A 16479-nucleotide genomic window follows, 5' to 3' on the forward strand; every position below is an offset into this window, starting at 1 on the left:
GTCAATGTGACGCCATGGGAGAGGTGACGTCGAGCGTGCAATGCGCTCCCCCGGCCTTGCTGGTACAGTAAGCCGTACAGTCCATGCCAGGAGAGAAAGAGAGAGAGAGAGAGAGAAGGGAAGGAATAATCTTCTGACTCTTTGTCAGGGGTTCTCTGAAATCGCGCGGTAGGGCATGTTGTCGACTACTTGCTAGTGGAAATTAACAACGTAATTCGTGTCAGAATAATTTCAGAGCTCATGAAACGATTTTAAATGTTCTTAGCAGTTGCCGATTTATAATACGAATAGATTGATAATAGCCTAATGCACATAAGTGCGGCCTCTTCAGTTTTTCACTATGTGAAATACTCTCTGTAACCATATTGTTTGTGACCATACGCGTTTATTAAAGTGTCCAAAGTTGCTACACACGTTGTATGAAAGTGTGCGCATGTGAACTTTCTCCTAAAAATACTGGTAGGCAAGCTTCCACTGAACAAGCAGACTAGATAGAAACGCCCTTTTTGTTACTGTACTAAATGTCACATTACCCCAGTGCAAACAAAAAATATAATAAAATAATCAAATATAAATGATAAGACTGAGTTTGTGTTGATTTAAAACCCCAGAGTGCCTCCGCCGTGCTCACTAAACAAAGGATTAAATATAGCTAGCGTACACCATACTTAAAAAAAAAACATCAACAGCCAATCACAAGACGCGTAATTTCTTGGCCACGTTCTAATTCTGGCCAATGATCAGCTCCCGGAGGCGGGGTGAGGACTTGACGCACTGAGGCGCGTGATTGACGCAAGCGATGTTACTAAATTTAGCAGCGGGTGGCACGGGGTGTGAGATAGCAGATCCTTCATTCATTGCGCCGGGGCGGGTCCGTTTATTTTAGACATTTGATTGTGTTCCAGCCAATCCAAATATAGTCGTAGACAGGTATTTTTAGCGGAAGCGTGTCCCCGTTACCACTTACCAGGGAACAACCTTATGATATCCCCATACTGTAATGGGAGAAAGTAGAGAACTGATAGCCTCGGGTAATTTCGCTGCCCGTTGGCTCAAAATGAAGCTTTTTTCGCAGGTCTCTCACTTCTAACCATGTTGTTTAACTCGCTTTGGCTTTACGGAAAAGCTGGACAGTATAAGTTCGGACGTCCCGAGGACACTAAACAGGTTTCGGTTGTTGTGCTAAATGTTTTTGTATATAGAAAAGCAACCGTTTAAAAAGGGACAGTTCGTACTAAGCTAAGTCTCGCGACAAAATATCGCTAAGAATTTTTCTTATATCGTTAACCGATGCATTGTCAATTGAGCAGCAGGACTAGTCGGTAAAAGACCACAGGTAATTTTTCTTCCACAGCTCACGAAAAGCTGTTGCAAAGAAGCTGTAAATAAGGCTGTTCTTGCTAAGCACAGACATTAGGTCCATATCTGAAAATAAACCATATACATGCCTGGATAAAGATATATTGTAGCGAGCAATTGTCTTGTTATATTTATGTATTTATGTTTGCCAAAATACAAACTTTCGTTTATATTTTGACCATTTCCCAACTTCAAGAAGTCCAGTAGTACATTAGGTGGTGGTCTGTAGTTGAGGGGAACATGTTCCGCGTCGCGAGACCTGGGGCTAGGTATGGAAAGGGTGCGCGCGCGGAGGGAAACTCGCTCCTTGCTTTGCCGTCACGGGGAATCCCCTCCGTGACCTTCCCCCGCCTCTTTAGACGCTTAAAGAGGGAGCGAGTAAACCGGGTCAAGTGATATTAGCCTCGTTTGTGACAAGACAGGTTCTGCTTTTAGTGTTTAGAGACAACTGGTTAAATGACATAGCCCACCTTTTAAAGAACTACAAACTGGCTCAGTATTTACAGGTATGACTTGTGTGCAAGCAGAAAACAAAACAGAAGTCCATTTGAGTGTCATAAAAGCCCCTGATTTGGGAAAACATCTCTTTAAAAAAAAAAAAAAAAAAAATATATATATATAGGATAAATATATAGGAATTTTAAAATTGTGATTTTCAGTCCCAGAAAAAAGTCTTGGAAATGTATTTTTAAAAAATTACAAGAACCAATCTTGCAATCATGGAAAAGTCATGAAAATGAATTGTTCAAAAAGGTTTGGGGATGTTCTGTCTTGATAAAGGCACACCTCTCAGACATTTACATTTTTTACATTGTCACTGGTCTCAAGAAAAAAAAAAATATGGCTCCCGACTGTGACTAGTAAGCACATTATTACAATATGACTTTATCCATATTTTCAATAGGCTCTGCACTAACCACAACATCTGTTTATTACAATAGAAATTCACATGCTTTTTCATTTTAAAGTTAATGCAGTCACACTTAAACACCTTTTTATGTTACTCGTATCCATCTGAATGAGGATGGCTGCTTTAGTGGGGGCTTTTTATTTATAAGGTCACACTCCCTCGATCTGATTAGAACAGTGAACTGAAACCATAAGATCAGGAAAGGTTTAAAATTAGAATCTGGAGAATATCCTTCCTATAGTACTTCTAATGAATAGTAGGCCCATATTTTATTATTTCACATGAACAAATACACAAATGGTAACTGTTTGGAAAATATTATGAAAAATCAGCACATTTACGAAGGTCTTGAACTTTGCTCTTTACAATAGAAAGACAGTGAATTTCAAGTTTAAACTCCCACGTTTTCCGGCAGTGATTGTATAATGGATACATCTATGAGTGACATATCCAATGGCTTTTACAGCAGTGACTCATCAAAAAGGAAGAAAAAACTGCTTTCCTGGGCTGAGATGAATGTGATAATAGTCATGTGATGACTACAATCATTTAAGATAATCCTATTAGCAAAGTCCAATAGTGACGACCATTATTAATGTCTTATCTTAAACCAGACATTAATTGGCAAGAATGCTGTGATTGTAATTTGCATTGTGGGTATATATTCACATAGTACAGAAAGCTGTGCAGCAACTGAGTGTTATTTAATTGTATAAGTGTTATTTCAAGCATATCACTGGTTGACAAGCTTAAAGGTCATGCGTGGTAAAAACTATTTGTTAGTTTTGCTTGTGTTTGTGAGTGGGCGTTTGTACTTATGTATGTTGATTACACAAGCAATGACCTGGATGTGAGTGAAATCCTTAGAGACTTTTTTTTTTTTTTAATTAAGTGTGAAGTGTCATTTTATATGTTTGTATGTCCATGTATGTGATGTGACTATACTAATCTACTTAGCAGAAAAAGGCAGCTTCTAGGAGCGGATATACAAATGTTATTTTACTTTTCTTCTATAAACCCATGGACATTACTGTGTTAATAGAAGTTATACGTTTCTGTGTAGATTTCCCAAAAATGAAACGCACATGCTTTTACTGAGCACATTGGCTGGAAATGTTGCTTGCCTCTCAGGCTCTCCAATGAACAGGAGAGCAATGGCCAAGGTGAAGATATTTGCTAAATCATAGATTACATTTTGCTTTGTTTCTTGTTAAACCCTGTCATGTGCCTTCAGAACACTTGGAATATTTGGCAGGAGTGGCATTTTATGATACTTTTGCATCTTTTTTTATAGCTTGGAGGTGGTCACCATTCACTGCCAATATATGGACAAGCGAAAACACAACTGTGAGTAAATAATGATTGAATTTTCATTTTTTAGTCAATTATCCCTTTAATAGTGGAAACTAGAAACATGTGAATGCTATTTTGCTCAATAGTTAAAGGATAATTTATGAATTCACATGTTCAAATAATCTTTGAATTGAATAGGAAATAAACATATTTGACTTGCTGGAGGGCTCGATCTAGCGACTTGACCTGAAACTCGGCTTGGTTAGAGAAAAACCAGCAGAGAAGTTGGGGTCGGGTGGTGGAAGGATTCCGGAAAACAGTCGCAGGACTAAGGTAAGTGGTGGTTTATATATGTGTCTTCTGATGTTGATTGGCTGGATGAACATGTTCCTCATTAACTTGTCTTATGAACTTCATTTTGTGGTATTTTATGACAGTGGGGTTGTTTGTGTAAAACCCAAGCATGAATGGAACAGTTTAAAGCAGAATTAAGCTGTTTTTACTAGTAAGGGAAAGTAACTCCAAGAAAAAAAGTAAGAATCAGTCATAAACTTTTCTCTCTTTTCCTCACTTTTGGAAGACTTATCTAATAGCGTAAAACATAGCATGTTGTGTCAATTAATACTGGGCATGAAAATGATTTTTTTAAAATAGATTTTATATCTGTTCATATCTATTTATATACAAATTCTTCCTAAATGTTAATCTTCTGCTAATATGTTGTTCTTCCCGAGTTAGTAGGGCTTTATTGGTTTAAAACGTCCAACAATTTACACATTGCACTATAAGAATCTCCTGTAACAGGGTGGACATATTGCCTAGACCACATGTGATATATTTGTTCTCAGCACTCAGGATCATTAGGTCATACTAGCCTGAGCTTGACCAGTGTGTTTTTATGACAGACAGACATTTTCTCCCTCTGACAATACTAAAAAAATAATTTAATTACATTTTTTTTTTTTTTTTTCAACAAACCAAACTCCACCGAACTCTAGGAATCAACCTATCTTATTTGTTTTGTTTACAGTGAATGTCTGGCAACCACACCTACCAGTTTTTTTAACCGTAAATTTAACAGAATTTTGACAGTGCATGAAGCATGTGGGTGTATGCGTGCATCTCATCCTCTTACCACTCCTCAGTATTTGTGTTGCCCCCACTGTGTCAGAACAATTGTACAGGAATTCCGAAAGATAGTTTAGCAGGTGTTCAGAGGTGAAGTATGCAGACGGCTTTTGTTGTGAGCATGCCATTGAGTCTGTAAGATTAATAAATCAAGAACTGAAATTCATGGTTCATGCATGTGAGGAATGACTGTTGATCAGTATTGATCAAACGTATTTTGTAGTATAATCATAGGCTGAAATCGCTGAAAACCCATCCGAGGGTTGTCCCCCCCCCCCTTAAAAATATAATTGAAAACCATGCTGTGTATTGTAAATAATATAATGATATATACTTAAAATAATTGTGTTAGTAATAAAACAATACAAACGGGGCAAAAAAAAAGCATTTTAGAAACATTTTGAGTCCTCCCCATTGCCTCACAGTGCTTTGGTCACCCATTAGAACTAGCATGGCGATAAGTGAGAACTGATATTAGGCTAATATTTACCGTCGTGTTGGGTTTTGCTCAATATGTGGGAGATCAGTGGGATTGCTGCAGTTGAATATCTAAGTAAGAGACATCCTCTGTCCCAGACGAAACCTAAAATACTAGGCCTATGTGGAGGACACAAGATAATTTAATAATTATAATATGGCCGCGTGGAGTAAGGCTTTCTGTGTACACATATGCTTAAAACTGTCCCCTTCAAAAATTGCTTTTGAGAAATTTTATGTTTATTGTCCCTCCCAACTGTTGATATGAAATTTAATCCCATGAGTATAATGTCACTGTGTTGAGATTCATTATAACCTCAAAAATTTAATACAAAATTATCATCCCCTTACAGAACAGACATACTCATATATTATTGAAAATTATAAAAGATAGTCCTATCAGAGTTTTTAAAATATATATTTTTATTTGCACCCTTGCCATTAAATGGAAGGCACATTAAACATGAAACAAATGCACTGTCTGACATACCAAACTTATGAATGAGGCTTTCCCAATGAGTAAGCAATAGAGAGTTGATTTGCTATTTTAGGTTTTTGCCATATTGTATTTTGCATGTGAGCATATTAAGTGATACCCATGTGCAAACCTCTTGAAATGCATGCATAGTAGTTTTCTTTGTGTGCGTGTTTGTTTTGAACATTTCAGCGGAGCAGACCATGACCATGGCGTGTTGTCTGTTGGTCAGGTGAATGAGTTCCTGAAAGACAAGGCAGGCAAGCCTTAGTTTAAGGAGAGAGAGAGAGTGTGTGAGTGCAGAAAAAGAGATGTAGCCTCTATTAAGATAACAATTCATTGTAGAATGTCATAATCACCTTGACTTGTAACACACCTCATAGAGACTCATACACAGTACACACAGAGAGTTGATGTATGTTGCAAGGGTTAGTTTAAAATGTCAGTGCGTCGGTGTTCTTTATTGCCTTTATTAATGGGGATTGACTTTCATTTATACACTGATTAATGACGCATCTATTGCAGTAGATGAAAAATTTCCTTGTTCTCACAACTCAACAGTTCAAATCAGTTATTAGTCATTTGTAACGTATTTGTAATTTAGGGGCTCTTTTCCCAAATATGTTTTTTCAATAGTTGCTTATTACAATGATTGGGACCTCCTTACATTTTTATTAAACTAAAGTGTTTTGAAGCAATCATTGCTTCAAATCATGATCGCTTGACTTAATTTAAACCTTTTTGTTAAGACTGTGGAAAACAGAAAATGTTTAATTTTTTATTTTTTTATTATTACAAAACTAAAAGATCATTTTATAATTTATGTGGAATCACGGAATGAGACGGAAAATGTATTGTAAATACTTTTAATTACACTAGTATTCCTCTAGTGGGAGGATTTTTTTTTTTTTTTCATTTGGGATTTGCATAAAAATATTTAAACAATTAATCTGGGTTTGCTTGCCGTTGAAAGCAGATTTATAAAATTAATAATTCCAATCCTAAATTCTGATTGGATTGTGAAAGTTGTGACTAAATTAAACTTTTTATTAAATTGTATATTAATGCACCAAGTTGTTACATGACATATAACTCTTTATTGGACACTGGTGTCTTTTATCATAGGGCTTGCCATTGTTTTATAAAAGCTCTCCATCTGCTTCACTCCATGGCTAAGGACACTCCTTCCCTGTGGTAAAGTTACAATGACACTTGGCCTTTTGTGGCTTTCATGATTTAAATTTGACATTTTAGGGCCTGAGAGTTTTTCATGTAGCCTTCACTCTTCTTCTCAAGATGCAACCCATTTATGTAATCAGGGATGCAGAATTGCTCCGTTTATGTCAATGTTTGGAGTAGTGTACTTTCAGACACCCACATTTTCACCTTTGTGAATGTAAGGACACATGCAGTACTTGAAGTCCATGAAATCAAGTGGAAAACTTGTCTCATGTCTTCTGACCTTCCGTCACATGTGAATCAGCATAGCGGCATCTTCACCTTTAAATCTGGGGTCACTCTCAATGGTACATTTACATTCACAAAGGGCGTATTACTCACCGTTTTGGTGAAAGCTGTGAGAATAGTTTCGATGATCATAAAATGCAATCTCACACATTCATACATTGTGTGGGTTTTGAAGATCTACCTGTCAGTGCCATTGATAATTTCCCAGCAATAGGTTAGGAAAAACTGCCCCCAGCATTTTTTAACCAATAAGGTCCAGCCAGTTGTCGTCATATTACAGGAATCACCCTCTCATGCCAGGTTTCACACCAAACCAGTGCCACACCCTCTTTCTCTGACACACACGATGCTAAGCAATGTGAATGTGTGGGATGTTGCCTTTATCTAAGGAATTACTTGCATAACAGTTGCCAGTTTTATGCAATGAGGGAAGGGGTGCACAGGTTGAATGACTATGAAATTACCTGCAATTATTATGATCTTGAAACCAGCATTCTGAACAAACGTCTGTGTTTGCCTTGAGGCTTTATAAAGAGTAGAAGCTGTAGTTCAGATACATTGTCTGCCTCAAAACACACACACATTTTGTTAAACCCACACACTACGAGGTTGTGACATACTAGTATTTAGGTAAACAGCAAATACTTTCATCCTTTTCATTTACCAAATGACTCATAGGGTCAAGACAGGGATTCCCCAAACCCTTTAACACATTAAAAGTCATTGGATGTACAGTGAGGATTATAAATAATTATAACATCTTTTTATTTATATATATATATATATATATATATATATATATATACATATAGGTAGGTATTGGTAGGTCACAAAATAGGCTCAGTCAATATGTAATCCAAAATTCTGTCATATGTAACAATGTGAGAATCATGAACAATATAATGTAATTTGGTCTTTAAATTAGTTTGAATCAAAATCAATTTTTTTTATTTTTTTTATAATTGAATGTATATTTCATTGTTTGCTTTTTCGAACAGGGTACGGCCTGTTTTCCAGCATTTTGAATTCTGGGTCTGAATGACTCATATCAGAAAGTCTTCTCATATCAATAAAATGTCAGTTAGTTTGACTTTAGCAGAAAGTGGGCAATGAGGTGACGTTGACCTTTTGAAACATTTTGACAGTGATTTTTCAATCAAGCATAACGTCACGTGTGGTACATTTGTACATAGTGTGTATAAATGAGTTCAAGAGAGTGTTGAAGTGAATGAGAAACTCAGAATTTAATACTCTGAGCCTTATTCATATGTCTTGTACTCCAAGAATATTTCCTTTTTACATTTAAATGGATCTATTTAAATATTTCTTTCTTTATTTCTTTAATATTTAAATGCATGATGAATATTTTTGTATCTTTTTATAAATTAGATAAGATACTAATACTTATACTAAGTAAGATACTAAACTATATAATGAACAAAAAAGTTAAAGTAAAGATATTTTGTGACTCTATGTACACATATTAAACAAAATTAATTTCAGGTTTAAGGTCATATAATGTATATTTTTAAAATGTATACATTTTGTGGGTGGTGATACACATTTTATGTTAGAGTTTGTGTGCAAGAAAATTCATGTCTAATATTATGTAACTAGATTATTCTTAAGCAAGGCCTAGTATGTTGTTCACACAGTAGCATGTTCACTAATAGTGGTGAGTTAGCTCTGCAACATGGCTACAAAGTGTGTCTGTTTTGTGTAATATTTCTTATGGTTACATTTATAGGCCTGATGAGTGAATGTATGCCGGGGGTGTATGTGTGTTTGTATGTTTCTAAGAGGATATGATTCAGATGTGCTGGTTTGAGAGTAGAAAGGGGATGGTCTTATCTAAATGTTTGGACAGAGACGTTTTTGTATAATAAATAATCACATTAAGCGTCACTCTGGCATATCGGTTCCCCCCACCATGCCTGCTTTCACCAGTTAAACCACATTACAGAAAAACTGGCGACTCTCTCCTGATTTTACAAGGCCAATAGAAGAAGGTCAGGGCCAGGTTAATACACCTAGCATACTGCTCTGTATGTTTAATGACCTTAAAGTTTATCAAGTAGGTAGTAGACCATAAATATTCACAATCTGGCTTTGATATGACAGTCATTTGTATGGCCCACAGTTTGTGATTGCATACAAGACTGGCAACTTAAAGTCAGAGACGGGTTTTGTGGGAAGATACACACACGCAAACACACTATACTTCTTCTGTCTTGTGATTGCTGGAGGTTTTGGGAACCAATAGGCTCTTTATTTAGACTCTGTGTCAAGATGGAAGGTCATTAGCTTATCGCCCTCTTTATCTATATTACACAGAGAATACTATGTGTTATCAATAAAAACATCCAAACACAAAACTCTTTCATATTTATGTAAAGTTAAGAGGAAAAAAATTAATGCGCTATCTGATGTTTCCTGGTTTAGTAATACGATTGGTTCCTCAGTGCTGGATCAGTGGAGAGCTGGATGGCCGCCAAGTGCGCAGTACAGTGGTTACAGTGTGAATCGAACTGATCTTCACTTTAGAGAGAGAGGGACTTCCCCATTTGACTCCATTACAACACTGAATGCTTATTCAAAGCACTTAGATAAGTAATACATGTGAGATGAAGGCAAACTACAGGTTGTTTAATGAAAAATGGTGTGTTAGTATTCCTGTAATTCGAATAGTAGTGCATGGCTGCTATTTTTGATTAGACAGAGTATAACTGCACACTCACCTAAGTATTTTTTATTATTTCTGATGTTTCGGCAGACAAGCAGCCTTTGTCAGGGTTCAGAAGGTTGTACCTTGACAAAGGCTGCTTGTTTGCCGAAACATCGGAAATAATAAAAATACTTAAGTGAGTGTGTAGTTATACTCTGTCTTTAGTTCTTTTCTTTAACTTGCACCTCAAAAAGGTGTGTTTGATTCAGCTATTGCTCTACTTAAAGTACTATTTTAGATTCTCATTAAAGTATAAAATGTATCCATTCACTGCAAAATGAGAAGCTTTGGATATAATTGTTTTTATAATGTAAAAATAATTATTAAAGCATGTTACTTGTGACATTTAAGGAGCTATTATGCACATCAGACCTGGGATAGAGTCCAACCCAGGCCAAGCCTTCAACCCATTCTCCTTCCTGCTCCTCTTTTCTGTCAAATATTCACAATCTTCTCCAATAAATAAATGATGTTTCCAATTTTAAGTAAGCAGAACTATCAAGTTTTGAGTTTGTAGTACTCATGCATGTTAATTCATCCTAACTTGAAGTACTGAATTACACTTTGATAGCAATTAACATAAAATATTTAGTTAATTCACTTTTTTATTTTGAGTTTTTTCAAATCAAATGAGTTGTTTACTTCACTGTAAACCCTAGAAAATTCAGAAAATGCCCACTTGCTAACATGTTAACAATAACATTGAATAACACATACTGAATGAGTACAGCAACTTAAAACATGTAACGTACCTGCAGTCAAACCAATCCACATGCGCTACTTGTCACCATGATGGTAACTCTCTAAAACCCCACATTAACAGAAACTCTTCTAAATTAGCATAACAAAACATTAATTAGTACTAAATCTCCCTTACCGTTACTCTTGCACAAAAACATTATATAACACTTAATTTTAGCATGTACTGTTCCTTTTGAGTGCCATGGGCAAAGCATGCTGGGAAACAGAAATCCCAGCCCAGTTTCAGTTGAACTTAAGTCTAAATTAAAATAAATTAGTTCATAAAACTCAAAACAATGAAACAGTTCAGCTTACTTGAAATATGTCAGTGCTGTGAACTCAAAAGAAAAAGAAAGTTCTAAATACTCATAACAGTTAATTTAACTGAACTAATTTGTTAAATTTAAGTTTGTCCTACTCAAAACAGTTAAGTATTTTGAGCATTAGGGTTTACAGTGTAATAGATAATAATGAAAGAACTTAAAATTGCAAGTGGTGACACTTCTCAAACTTCTCACACAGCTCAAACTGTACTAATCAAAATTCATTTGAGCTTATTGAGCATCATCCACCTTATTTTGATAAAGTGTCATGAGTGTTGCCCAAGTTTGGCTATAATTTATTGTCTGTTTATATACTATAAATATAAGTGTCCCTTTGTCTTTTAACAAAGGCATACTCACTAATGTGCATGTAAAGAATCTATTGTTGGCATGCTTCTAGTTACATCAGGACTGACTCGTTTTTTTAATCCTTGAAGGTGTTTGAGGCCAGACGCAGAGTCAAACTCTTATTTCCTGAGATTCTGCAGCCTGATTGGATCCTTAGCACACAACTCTCAGGCCTGATTGGCTGATAGTACAAATCATATCACCTGTCCTGTGGTCAGCCCATGCATGAACACATGCACATGGTGGTATCTTGTAGTGAACTGATTGAGGTGTTAAACTATAAACACAGACGTAAATATCATCAAACCCAGCTTATCTAAATTATTGCTATGTTTGATGATATTGACGTCATATCTTATAGAAGCCCTTTAATTTAAGAGTAACTCACACACAAACACACACATACATACACAACCTGGGCGCTCTGATACCCGCACAGACAGGAAGTTTGAAACAGTGGGGCTTTTGTCTGTGATTTGGCTCCAGTGGTTTAGAACATGGTATAAGAGAGCTAAGAGCTGCTCTATCTCGCATGAGCACCTTTATCAACACTCCTTCACTTTCACTTCATCCTTACTCCTTTTTTTTCCTTGTAGTCCCCTGCAGATCTTATCTGATTTTCATTGACTGAAAATGTATGGCTTTCTATTCAACCCTACACTGTAAAATATAATTTTCATGATTTATTATCATAACTTTTTTTTCTTTTGTCAAATCAACTTAGATAAGTAATGTAGTTCAAATAATTTTTGAGTTTCTGTTGATTAAACCAATCACCTTCATTTTATTAACTCAAATTCTTAATTCCAATGAACTCAAAATTAAGGCAACCAACCTTTTTAAGTTACACCAACAGTTATTCTTCAGATATTATAATTCTGGGATAAAAAGGGTTTCATTAAGAATTAACTGAAACAATATTAATAAAATTGTAGTTTCATCAATAATTTGAACAAAGTGAGAGAAAAGACAGAAGTACCTGCAGACTGTTTTGTTAACGCTGCTGGCAAGTCGCTGTGGTCAGGGTCATTTTTGATTGGCGACTGATGAATGAATTCAACACAGTGGGCCAGTCAAGTGTGCAGCCCATGGGTGGTTAAAGTTACAGGTAGTAGTGTTGCATGCTGGGTTAAATGGTCACAGAAAATCTGTCTCCATATAGGTGTTTGGGTGCATAGCTAATGGGTAGACAGGGTACAGAAGACAAAACCATGCCTTACAGCTCTGCCGTTGAGGCTAGAATGCAGAAATTAAGAATGAAAGATTTTGAGTTATTTGAGTGTAAAACACTGTTTTGGATTCACCCATGGTTTAACTAACATTTTCTTTTCTATTATGTTAGATCATCTTTTGTGTGAACGCAATTTGTGTTAGACTTGTATGAGACATTGTATGTGTGTGTGTATGTAAATGAAAAAGCAGGGGTAGATTGTTCTCTTTTTTCCCCAAGTGGAGTACTTTGATGGTCATGGAAGTTCCCAAATGGAGGAGAGTTTATAAGAAGCCAAAAAGATCTAGTTACACACTCTCTCTCTTTCTCGCATATGCACTCAGTGCTGCTGAAAGGTTAAAAAGGGGTGAATAAAGCAGACACATAGATTGTTGTCATTCTAGGTCAATGCAGCACCAAATATAATATGTTATCAGAGAAGGAAAGAAGAAAATGGAATAAATACGGCCATTTCTATTCATCTGTCAGGAGCTGCTGAACAGGTGCATTCCACTAACCTAAACCTGTAGTATACTCTGGAAAATTCAAACGAGGTGTTGAGCGTGCACATGTCCAACTGTCAAACTCCACGCAACCACTTATCTGTTCATCTGCTCAGAAGTCCTATTTTTCTTACATTAAGAAAAGCTTATAATTATGGAAGCATGTTTCCACCTTAAAGTAAAAAACAAACAAACAAATAAGGTCATTGTGCATTTATTTCTCATAATTATGACTTTATATCTCATATTTTGAATTTGTCACAATCTGACTATTTCTCAAATTGCATCTTTTCTCACAGCTACTTTTTCTTTATACTTTATAGTGCACATTTGACTTTATTTCTCATAATAAACTTGTATCAAATGTATTGTATCACAAAGTGATACATTGTGACTCAATTTTTTACTTTTAACTTTTGCCTGTTTTATTTTTTACTCTGAAATGGAAAGAGAATTCCATAAATAACTATTGAATCTATATTTGTCAGTAACTATATTTGTTTGCCCATTTATTTTCAATATCCAGGTCAAATGGCCAGAGGCGTATTGTGATCATTACACTCAAACCACAACCTACGTAACAGAGCTCTATCTGCACTATTAACAGAAACAGTATTCAAATCACCCAAGCAATACTATGAATGTCCATCAGCTTTTAGGTCATAGCAACCGCGCCATTGACAATGAGTTCCTTTACGACTGGAATGGTATTTCATTCAAAATTCAGATTCAAATGAGTCTTCAAATGAGTCGGCTTAGACTGCCACAGAGGGATGAGGTCATCTCCAATATACAGCATAACTAGCTATCACCAACTGTGATGGATCAGGCTCTCTCTAAATATTGGCTACTCACTGTTTATATTCTGACCAACATAGTCATGCTCTGTTCCTTCCCCAGCAGTTACATATTAGGAACTTAATGTTTATTACAAGTTGAATAAATGGAGCGGGTCTGTTTATATTTGCTGGAGAGCGAGCAGTGGAGTGAGAAAGAGACCTTGGTATTTAAGAGCTGTTTCACCAATTTAAAATGTGAGGAATGTATTAAGGGTTCTTCCCTTTTAGAACTTACTATGCTGCTAGAAATAAACTATTACACTCGTCGTTGAGTTTTAACCTCCCTAAGAAGTTCAGATAGAGGATATTGTGTAACTGTGGTTATGTTCAGTATGAAATACTAGCTTACTTTTTGTCTTTGCCCCAAATGGCACCCTAAGTCCTTGCTTCCACGCTTTAGTCATGTAATGCAGCACAGACTTTTGGGTAAAAGTCAGGCTTGCTTGAGTTGCGTGAAAGTGTGCACAGCCGCAAAGGGGGTGCCGGTGAGCACCCTTGAGAAAAACCTTAAATGACTAATGGGAAGGCCTTTGGCCTTGTAGACTTTACAGGTGCCGGGACAAAGGCCATTGCAAGTCCGCAAGTGCACTTTAAGTATGCTGTTTGAGACCAGGCCATTGATTACTGGGCAATATACTGCCCACCATACTATGCCTACAGTATAGCATACTATTTTGTTACATAGTAAATGAAACAGTAGCCATTTTAAAAGAAGGACTGTTTCATATTCAGCATTGTTGTCATGACTTCATGACATTGGATTTGAGTGGCACCCACTTATCAGCATAAAAATAAATACAGCATTTTAATTCAATTTTTAAAATAATTTAATTGTTTAGGGTTTGTCTTCATTTTATAGTAAACTGTAGTTTTAGATGGGAAAGTAGAGGTGAGAGAAAGGAAATAGTATCAGGACATGATGACCCAGGTCAGACTCAAACTAGAGTCCCTATGAGCCAGCTCAGTTCAGCTTTGTTGACTGGTCAAAAATGTTAAACAGTCATACAGCCATTATTACTTCAGATCTGTCCAACTGGTAATAGAAAGTCAAAGCATGGAGTGCACAGAGCATACAGTATTATACAGTATGCATAAAATGAACCACATGAAAATATATAAAGAAAGATTTGCATACTATTCACAGAATGCATACTATACAATATAAACTTGTGCCACAGGAGAACATAGAAACAAGTAATTTTCACGGCTGTGGACGGCTTAATTCAATTAGGTATAAAAAATCTGAGCAATCTTTTCTGTTTTGATTTTCTTGCTGTTTTCACACCGTTTGAATCATCCTCATATTTACAGGTTTTTTTTCAGCCAGCATTGGCAGGATTCATGTAACTGTTAGGTGGATGATGCTTAAGTTGGATCTCTCTCTCTTTTCCTATGATGCAATCTCCCTTGCTCATGTCTGTCTTTCCCTTTCTCTTTCACTCATTAGTCGCCATGGTGAATCAAACTATCATCGCCATGACAACTCAGGCCTTCAACAGCCTGGTTCCGCACCAAACACGCAAAGGTCTCCTACGCACGGCTGCCCAAAACGCCGCTTTGTGTGTTTGTGAGCGCGAATGTTTGCGTGTGTGCATATGTGTGTATGTTGGTAAAACACAAGGGCTGTTAGAGAAACAGTCTAATTACAGAACTGTGATTTATGCAATAGCATGGCCTTGTTTACAAAGTGCTGCCCTGTTTAAATTTGTCACAATACTAGGACGTCTATTTTTCAACCTAATTTACATACATGCATAATGATTTTTCTTTCCAAATTTAGCATGCTTGTAGACTTAAATTATTTTAAAAATGTCACCCAATGGTTATTTTTTGATTGACTGGTATGTTGTAAGACATAATTTATCCAGAGAAACACTTTATCCAGAGAAACATACAATTTTTAAACCTAACCATTTGTAGTGTTCAAGGCTGTTCGATAATTATAATTAAACTTGACAATTAGATAAATAATCAGGGCTGTGCCTGTGTGCTTTCTAATGCCAGTTAGATGTCCTTTTATGGATGTCACACGTAGCCTACCTCAGTCTGGTTGACCGCCTGACCCTCCTCCCACCATGTGACCAGTGTCTAGTATACCTGTAGAAAGAGGAAGTGGCCGGTCATGAGTCTCTGGTGACACACCCACGCATCTGCAGGTTACCTACGCATTTTCAGTCTCTGTCACAAGTTACAATGGAACTGAAATATCTCTGTTTCACTCAAACACAGACACCCCTGTCTGACACACACACACACACACACACACACACACACACACACACACACACACAGATATATATATATATATATATATATATATATATATATATATATATATATTATATGTGTGTGTGTTCATGTAAATTATATATGTAAGTGGGTAGTTGAAGAAAATATGTGTACTGTATATATATATATATATATATATATATATATATATATATATATATATATATATATATAAATGACATGACGTGCATATTTGTGTGTGCATTTTTTCCTTTTAAAATAATTTGATAAATTCATTACATATATCACTCTATTTTTATAACCTATATAGTGAATTAATTTTTAGTACATTTAAATAATACATATTATTTTATGTTTTGTTATATTAAACCCCCAAAATGTCTGGTGGTGCAACTGTCCGAACAAATGAACAGACTAAGAAAACTATTTAA

General features: G+C 36.0%; 1 long non-coding RNA gene across 1 annotated transcript; it reads left to right on the forward strand.

The window, feature by feature from the left end:
• Positions 1–3375: 3375 nt before the first annotated feature.
• LOC137028956 (uncharacterized) lies at positions 3376–3819 on the forward strand. The gene is made up of 3 exons (XR_010896235.1): positions 3376–3432; positions 3564–3616; positions 3761–3819. It is a non-coding gene; the product is annotated as an uncharacterized lncRNA (long non-coding RNA).
• Positions 3820–16479: the final 12660 nt, after the last annotated feature.

This window comes from Chanodichthys erythropterus, chromosome 2, assembly GCF_024489055.1.
Source record: "Chanodichthys erythropterus isolate Z2021 chromosome 2, ASM2448905v1, whole genome shotgun sequence".
Lineage (NCBI taxonomy): Eukaryota > Metazoa > Chordata > Actinopteri > Cypriniformes > Xenocyprididae > Chanodichthys > Chanodichthys erythropterus.